Consider the following 8,811-nt stretch of genomic DNA (forward strand, 5'->3'; position numbering starts at 1 on the left):
ATTAGGTAGCAAGACCAATAATGTTTATTTAGATTGTCTCCTATATGGTGGGTTAGCAAATAAAACTTGATACAGAGCCAAATAGGGCATTATTAGGGAAGGTGACAAAAATCTTGGCCAAAGAGCACCTGCAAAGGAGGAAATAGAGAGAAGTGAGCCGGTTTAGGGAGGGAATTTTGGAATTTAGTATCCAGGCAGGTAAAGGCACAGTCACCAATAGTGGAGTGATTAAAATCGGGATGCACAAGTGTTCAGAGCTGGAGGATCGCAGATATCGAAGATGGTTTCAGGGTGGCTATGGAGATAGCGAGAAACAAGGCTTCAAATTCATGTTCAAAGTCTCTGAAGTTTGCGAGACAGTAGGAAGCCTAACAGGAGGATAGACTGAGCCAATCTGGGGTCCTGGGAGAAGAGTAAATTAGAATTATGTGTTCCAAAGATTCTCAATTTCAATGCAATGAAAATGAAAGGAGGAGGAATAGTTGTTAGGAGAGTACTCGGAGTTGATGAGAATGAGAGAGAGGTTCAGAGAAACACTGACTGTAATAAAACCAACTAAAAGAAAGACACACATTTACAAGAACACTTGCTACGGTGCCCATGGTTAGAGTCGAGTGTTGACAGCAATACTACCATCAGTCAACAAACTCTCTCTCCTTCTTTCTTGGGAATGTTACCTTCTCCAGATAAGGGAGAAGTATTGAGGTGTTGGATGGAATGAGCTTTAACAGAGAATGATAGCCTGCAGAGGAAGCTCATTCAGCTCATTGAGTCTGTGCCAGCCCTTTGAAAGAGTTGTCCAGCTAAATCTCAGCACTTGCTGTTTCCCCAGAGCCCTGCCTAGATAGTCAAATGTTACTGAGGGAAAATAAAGTTTAAACTATATTTATTAGTCACAAGCAAGGCTTACATTAATACTGCAATGAAGTTACTGTGAAATTTCCCTAGTCATCACAGTCTGGCATCTGTTCAGGTCAATGCACATTTTTCAGACTGTGGGAGGAAACTGGAGCACCCACAGGAAACCTACGCAGATAGGGGAGAACATGCAGACGCCACACAGACAATGACCTAAGCCGGGAATCGAATCTGGGTTCTTGGCGCTGTGAGGTAGCAGTGCTAACCACTGTGCCACCGTGCCACCCCTAAAATAGTTGCAACAAGAAGGAAAACTGATCTTCATGGAGACACATGTAAGCAATGGAGTTAGAGGAATTCCATCTGAGGCCGCAGGAGGTAATAAGATCCAGAATATCAATTATATGAAGACCAACAGTCTGATTTGAAACATATTCAGTGGGAAAAAAATAAAACAGCAGAATTATTCAGTCCAAGAATGGAATCTAACTGACAGTACATTTGCTTTAAGCTATTATTGATCTGAACACAATTGTAACATTTTTAGACTTTGGCATTTTATTGCATAGCTAAGTAAATACTTTTTCTTGGTCTTTTGGCTAAGATCAAGTGTAGTATCTGTTCTCGGCCTTTTGGCTAAGATCAAGTGTAGTATCGACATGCTGAGCTTGATGAAGTCATTAGGTTACGTTTCAGCCTCATTTGAAGCAATTTTTAAAAGCGGCATCTTGGCCTTTTGGCTAAGATGCAAATGAGATCAAGCCTTGGAGGAGGTGCAATGCCTACTCCAATCAACTTGGATCATGTAGATCAAGTCCAAGACAGGAAGTGAGAGCCCTGTCTTGTCAGCTTGGATCGGGAATGTCTCATCTTGTCGAGACTCTGAATTGGACTTGAATGGATTGAATTGAAATAAAAACAAAAAAAAAATCTGTTCTTATCAATTTAATATCTGATACGTCCCTTATCTGGGGACCATATATTAAATTGATTTTTGAAGCAGGGAAAACAAAACATTTTCTTCCTCAGGACTCATGGATGGGGACTAACTCACAGGGGAAAATCACAAAGAAAGAGCTTGCATTTATACCACATATTTCATGACCTCGGGATGTCCCACGGCGTTGTACAGCCAGTGAGGTAGTTTTGAAGCGTAATCACTGTTGTAATGTGGGAAACGTGACAACCAGTTTGCACACAGCAAGGTTCCACACACATCACTGAGATCATGACCAGATAAGCTACCTCAGTGACGTTGGTTAAGGAATAAATATTGGTCATTGAATACTGAAAAAATGTTCCCTGCTCATCCTTGGTCAGTGCACCTTGAGAACGCAGACAGGGTTTAAGATTTCATTTGAAAAACCGATGATTTAATCATTTATCTCATCGATATTTATGGGATCTCGCTGTGCATAATTTGCCTGCTTCATTTCACTATGTTACAATGGTGATTATTCTTCACAAGTACTTCTTGGGTACTTGAGGCAACCCTGGAGGTTGTGAAATATGTTACATAGATGAAAACCTTTTTATTTTCAACTGATTCAGCAGTATGTTGTTCATGGGTTTGCAATTTTAACTGTCAACCACTTCTGGCATGTTCTTTGGCGAGGAAATGCCCTTACATGAGAGTTGGTCATAAAGCAGACATCAATTAAATTGTCAAGCCTTGAGGTCACAAATGACAGGAGCAAACCAATTCACTGGGACCCAGTCCAAATAAATCTCATTTCCAGAAACGCAATTATGTAAAGTCAAAAATAGGTCAAACACTCACAATCTTCCATTTAAATGGATTTATTATCTTTATTCAGCCAGTTGAGGTGAGCAACACCATTTATTTTGCAGGGACTATTACTGTTGCCCGTTAAGATCATACAAGGGAGGAGAAAATCTCTCCAAAATTCAGAGAGGTAGTTGAAGCTTAAAGGAGTATGGATGCTCGTTCTGTCAACATCATTGCTGTACCTAGCTTCTTCAGTCAGAACTCTATACTCAGCTACATACACTTACTCCATGTCATGCAAAGAATGGTGGACTGGAGATTTTGTCAGCAGTATTCCTCCATTATTAATGTGCGTTTGTGGCAGAAATCTGTAGTGACAGTCCTCACTTACATACATCATTCACACCACATTAAAAGCAGTACAAATAGTGCCACAGCACCCAGAACAGTCAAACTGGAAGGGCACAGAAGCTTCTGAAAATGTCAGTCTAAAGCATTACACCTGCTGCGTATTTACAGGACACAGGCTCCTGAATGGCAGGTTGCACCATTCAGAACTACCCACACACATAGTCTTGCTTCAATGTTCCACTTGTGGCACGGATGGAGCGTATGTTGTGACTGAAGCAACATCAACTTGAACAAGACAAGGCAAAAACACACAAGGATTAGACAAAGCACATACACTCAACAATCTGGTCAGGTATAAAGTAAATTACTTCAGGCTTTAACAGCAGTTGTAATGGCAGCAAAGCACAGCTGCTGTCTAACTCACCCTTCACGGCAGTTAATTCCTTAGTCCATATCGAGAACAGATGTCACAGATTTGGTGCCAGTTTGATCAATGCTGGCACAAACCCAATTCTGGTGGGATGATGACTTAATGGGTAATGAGCAGTTTCCAGTTTCTATTTCCCATTATATATGTCCCAGGCCCAACCACCTTCAGCTGCTTCATCAATGATCTTCCCTCCATCATAAAGTTAGAAGTGGGGATGTTCACTGATGATTACACAATTTTTACCATTCGCAACTCCTCAGATAGTGAAGCAGTCTATGTCATATGTAATAAGACCTGGACAATATCCAGGTTTGGGCTGATAAGTGGCAACCAACATTCACACCAAACTAGTGCCAGGCAATAAACATCTCCTATAAGACAGGATCTAACTATTACCCCTTGACACTCAATGGCATTACCATTGCTGAAATCCTCTCTGTCAATATCCCGGCTGTTGGCATTGACCAGAAATTGAATGGGATCAGCACATATAAATTATAGAATTCCGTCAGTGCAAAAGGAGGCCATTTGTCCCATCAAGCTTGCACTGACAACAATCCCACCCAGGTCTCATCACCATAGACCCATGTATTTACCCTGTTAGATCCTCCGACACTAAGGAGCAAATTAGCATGGCCAATCAACCTAGACCACACATCTTTGGACTGCAGGAGGAAACCAGAGCACTTGAAGCAAACCCACACAGATACAGGGAGAATATGAAACAGTCATTTAAGGCCAGAATTGAACCCAGGTCCCTGGTGCCACAAGGGCACCAGGGCCCTGATGAAGGGGCAGTGCTCCGAAAGCTTGTGCTGCCAAATAAACCTGTTGGACTTTAATCAGGTATTGTGAAACTTCTTATTGTGCTTACCCCAGTCCAATGCCGGCATCTCCACGTCATGGCTACAAGGGCAAGTTAGAGGCTGGGAATTCTACAGTGAATGACTCACCTCCATGGGAGTGACTTTGAGGGGAATCTCCAGGTGGTGGTGTTTCCATGTGTCTGCTGCTTTTGTCCTTCTAGGTGGAAGTGGCCGTGGGTTTGGAAGGTGCTGCCTAAGAAGTATTGGTAAGTTCCTACAGTGAATCTTGGAAATGGTACACATGGCTGCCACTGTTCATCAGTGGAGGGAGTGAATGTTTGTGGAAAGGGTAGCAATCAAGTGGGCTGCTTTTATCCTGGATGATGTCGAGCTCCTTGAGAGTTGTTGGAGCTGCAGCCATCCAGGCAAGTGGAGAGCATTCCAATACACTCCTGACTTGTAATTTACAGATGGTGAACAGGCTCTGGGGAGTCAGGAGGTGCATCGTTGAATCAGCAACAAAGTTAAATTATAAGGGCAGTTTGCATGGCCTCGGCTTTGAAACAAAAAAAAATTGGGGAGGTCTAAGTGCGGATCTTATATAATTAAAGGGATTGATGGAGTGAAAGAGGGAGAAACTAGTCCCTCTGACAGGAGAGTGGCATGGACTTGAAATTAGATTTGAGTCAGTCAGGAGTGATGCCCCAGAAAGCACTTCTTCACACAAAAGATGTGTCTGCTCGACTTTTCCCTGGAAATCTGTTGAACTTTGGGTTCAGTTGAACACCTAAAACCTTGATTGATGTCATTTTGTTGAGCGAGGTTACTGAATGAAGGTGGTAAATGGCAACAAAATATAGATCAGCCACAATCTATTTGAATGTTAAGACAGGTTTGAGAGCCTGAGCTGCCTCCTGTTCATATTTAAGTGGAATTCGGAAATCTTTCCCAGGAGTTTTGCCAAAGTCCTTGATAAAAGGATTAACGTAACTTTACAAAATATAACTAGGGGAACATTGTATTAAAGGAGGGAGAGGGGTAGGGTATCCCATGATGTCTTGGCACTACACTTCAAGGGATGTGACTGCATGCTGGGAGAGAAGGGGCAGAGGGCAAATATTTTTCCAGTCTTTAAAAAGGCTAAAGGTATTTAGTTATCAACTTTATCAACCTTTCGAAAGATCACATGGGAATTGGAAAGTTACACAACTCATGAAATGCAGGTTCTTTATTTCTTTCTTGGTCATAAATGGATGTTGGTGAATTTTTCATAAATCCAATTGTATAATCACACATGATCCAACTGAATGGCGGAATGAGCTTGGGGGCTTAATGACCTACTCCTGTTCCTCTTCAATCCTGCTCCAAGCAATAGATGGCATGACACAGTGGCATAATTAAGTTTATTTATTAGTCACAAGTAGGCTTACATTAACACTGCAATGAAGTTACTGTGAAAATCCCCTAATCGCCACACTCCTGCATCTGTTTGGGTACACTAAGGGAGAATGTAGCACCTAACCATCACGGTTAGGTGCAACCAGGTTAGCACAGCTGCCTCACAGTGCAAGCGATCTGGATTTGATTCTAGTCTTAGGTGACTGTGTGGAGTCTGCACATTCTCCCTATATCTGCGTGTGGTTTCCTTAGGGTGCTCTGGTTTCCTCCCACAGTACAAAGATGTGCAGGTTGGGTGGATTGGCCATAGTAAATTAACCCTTAGTGCCCCAAGATGTGTAGGTTATGGAGACTAGCGAGGTGAATGTGTACAGTTACTGGTTAGGTCTGGGGCTGGGCCTGGGTAAGGTGCTCTTTCGGAAATACAGGGCAAACTCAATGGGCCGAATGGACTTCTGTACTTTAGGAATTCTATGAACACTGAATCTTCCCTTAGGGAGCAAGATATCTGCACAGTATCTTCAAATTTTTTTTATTCCAGCGTTTTACATTTGACAACCATTGTCCAGGGTCATTATTCCTCCATCCACACTGCCGTTAAGAGTAACTTATCAATGGCAACTACAGAGCTGAGTTCTATACAAGTGAAGGAACAGCTTTAGGCCAATACAATGTTTCTCCTGGCCAAAATAAAAACTGAGAAACTGACTGTTTCTGGTGGTTTAATTCTATGCACGTAAGATGTAGACCATGGGTGGGTCAAGGAAACTTCCAAAGAGAGGTCAACTTTATTGTTTTTCTTTCCCCTTGCCTAACCTTTAAAGAGGAAATCTATTGACCAGAGCTAGTGATGACATTGCTGTCACAGGGCCCTGGAGTAAGTCTGACATTCCAATGAGACTGCTGTGGCATTTATTGGAGCCCCAAGAAACAACACAACAAATCAGATATTGTAGTTGACGGCTTGTCACTGAGTCTGTTTTCAGTCCTGCCAAAATCCATAATGTGATTCTATCAGAAGCCTTTGCATCAGGCCACAGGAGATTATCGTTGAAAAATAGGCCTGATCCCTCAGGGTAACAGTTTTCAAGAAACTCAATGCTCTTTGTTTCATCACTGTAGAAAATTTACTTCAGGGTCTTTCCATATGACAGACTTGAGTACATGCTCCATTACATTGGTTTGGCCAGACAAGTGAGAGTCATTTTTATTACTTGTTTGTCAGGAAAGGCTTTACAACGCAGTTTTCTAAAATTAGGACGCATGCATTGAACAAAATAGGGACATTTAAAGGGGCAATATTCAGACTTTACACTCATTGCAGTTAACAGTATTTCAATGGGGCGTAAAAACAATGGTTGAGTCTGCAAGATCATGTCAGGATGGCAGAGCACATCCCACGTGGGTGGAAAATACACTCAAGATTCTGATATTCAGCATGAATCTGTCTGAGGCATTGTTTCAAACATTGTCCCTTCTCCATCCATACATGTCACGGAGATATTTCCCATATCTGCCTCTCACAAAATTGGACTAAGATTTTATCTTTTTTTTGTCCATCCAGGAGTCAACATACTTTTCCGACAGAGTAAGGTGTACTTGTATTTTGAAATACAAGGCATCAAAATTATTTAGTATGGCTGTACCATTTTTCATGTATTTGTATGTAAGGGGTGTAATACAGTAGAGCCAGGCCTTGTGGAAGTGAAATTAGGAAACTAAAGGTAAAGTCGCCATAGTCACAGATGACTATAGACTGCTCTCCCCTTTGAGAGGGAGAGCTAACTGGTGGTGATTTAACCTGGGGATCACCACACCTCAGGCAAGGGGCAAGGAAGGCCAGCTTTCACTAATAACCTCAACCAGCACAAGAATTGAACCCATGTTGTTGGTGTTGCTTTGGATCATGAACCAGCTGTCCAGTCAACTGAGCTAAACTGACCTCCATTATAATATTCCACATGTAAAGGGACACAGATGGCTGGAATTCTCTATTGCCAAAAGCAGTTGCTAATTGTTGATTTTAAATCTGTGGTTGTTGGATTTCTCTTATCCAAGGCATTAAGGAGTGTGGAGCAAAGGTAAGCCCATGGAGTTAGATCTCACGTATGTGACCACAATCCCATTCAAAAGTGAAACAACCTTGAAGTGTTAAGCAGCATAAGCCTGTTTTTATGTTCCTATAAAAATCAAGTCATCTGTTTTAATGATATGGAATGAGGATTGCATAGAATTTGCCTGTTCCCCTTCAAAAATGGCTCTGTGAGATCTTTAATTTACACCCATGGGAACATACATGGCCTTGGCTTAATGCATTGTTGTGCAATAGCATTTCAATGTTCTCCAAATCTGTAGTGATCGGGTCACTATATTTGCCACACGGTACAGAATATATGAAATATTAACAAAACAAATGCACAATCTTTTGAAAATAGATTTGAGGTTTTAAACCATCAGCTATGCATTCACTGTCAGAGGCAAGAGAACAACTTTAATCCAACTCTTCCCCAAAGCAAGACAAAGGGCGATGAAGGAGTGGCAGCCTATGGTCATCTGGAATATGATGACTTTACCTTTAGTTTCCTAATTTCACTTCCACAAGGTCACCTAAGGGTGGTGACAATCTGTTAACCAAGGTGTCCTGCTTCTGACAGCATGCTTCAGTTATTTTAAAGTTTCTTCAAGGGTAAACTATCTCTAATTGATCAGAATTTATAAGGTAGGAGACCTGGGGATGGAAAAGTTGTCAATGTGAGTAGTACCTTATTCTGTCTAATCCCACATTAGAATAGATCCATTAAGGTCAAGGCTGAACACTTTGGCTGTTGCTGTACTGCTCCAACATGTCCAACTTGCAAACGTCCACTCTCATTGGCCGCCATCCTACTCTGTCCATTGCTCACGCATCTCAGTTGTTTTGTAGAGCCTTCTAAGTACCAACCAAACAAAGCCAAGTTATTCAGTTCACATTCCCTGTGTTGTTACACTCCCCAGGAAAGTTTTGAGAGCTATCAGGTTGCTGCGATTCCAAACACTACCCTTCTCTTCACAGCGCTTCACAGAGTGATGGTGCAAATCTAAATGTATCATTATTTGGAGGCACAGAAACCAGGAACACAGAAGGTAACAAATGGTGGGATGATGGTTCCTTGTTTCATTGAGCAAGTGTCCCTTAAGCTTCACTAGAAACCTGATAACTGAACAATATTCTGATAAGCACTATCTTAGTCTGGGCTGAC

General features: G+C 41.8%; 2 pseudogenes; both read left to right on the forward strand.

The window, feature by feature from the left end:
• The first annotated feature begins 1,437 nt into the window (after positions 1-1,437).
• Positions 1,438-1,672, forward strand: LOC145341671 (U2 spliceosomal RNA; annotated as a pseudogene).
• Positions 1,673-1,759: 87 nt separating this feature from the next.
• LOC145341693 (U2 spliceosomal RNA) lies at positions 1,760-1,912 on the forward strand (annotated as a pseudogene).
• The last annotated feature ends 6,899 nt before the right edge of the window (positions 1,913-8,811 follow it).

This window comes from Carcharhinus amblyrhynchos, chromosome 3, assembly GCF_965287045.1.
Source record: "Carcharhinus amblyrhynchos chromosome 3, sCarAmb.v2.hapA, whole genome shotgun sequence".
Classification (NCBI taxonomy): Eukaryota; Metazoa; Chordata; class Chondrichthyes; order Carcharhiniformes; family Carcharhinidae; genus Carcharhinus; species Carcharhinus amblyrhynchos.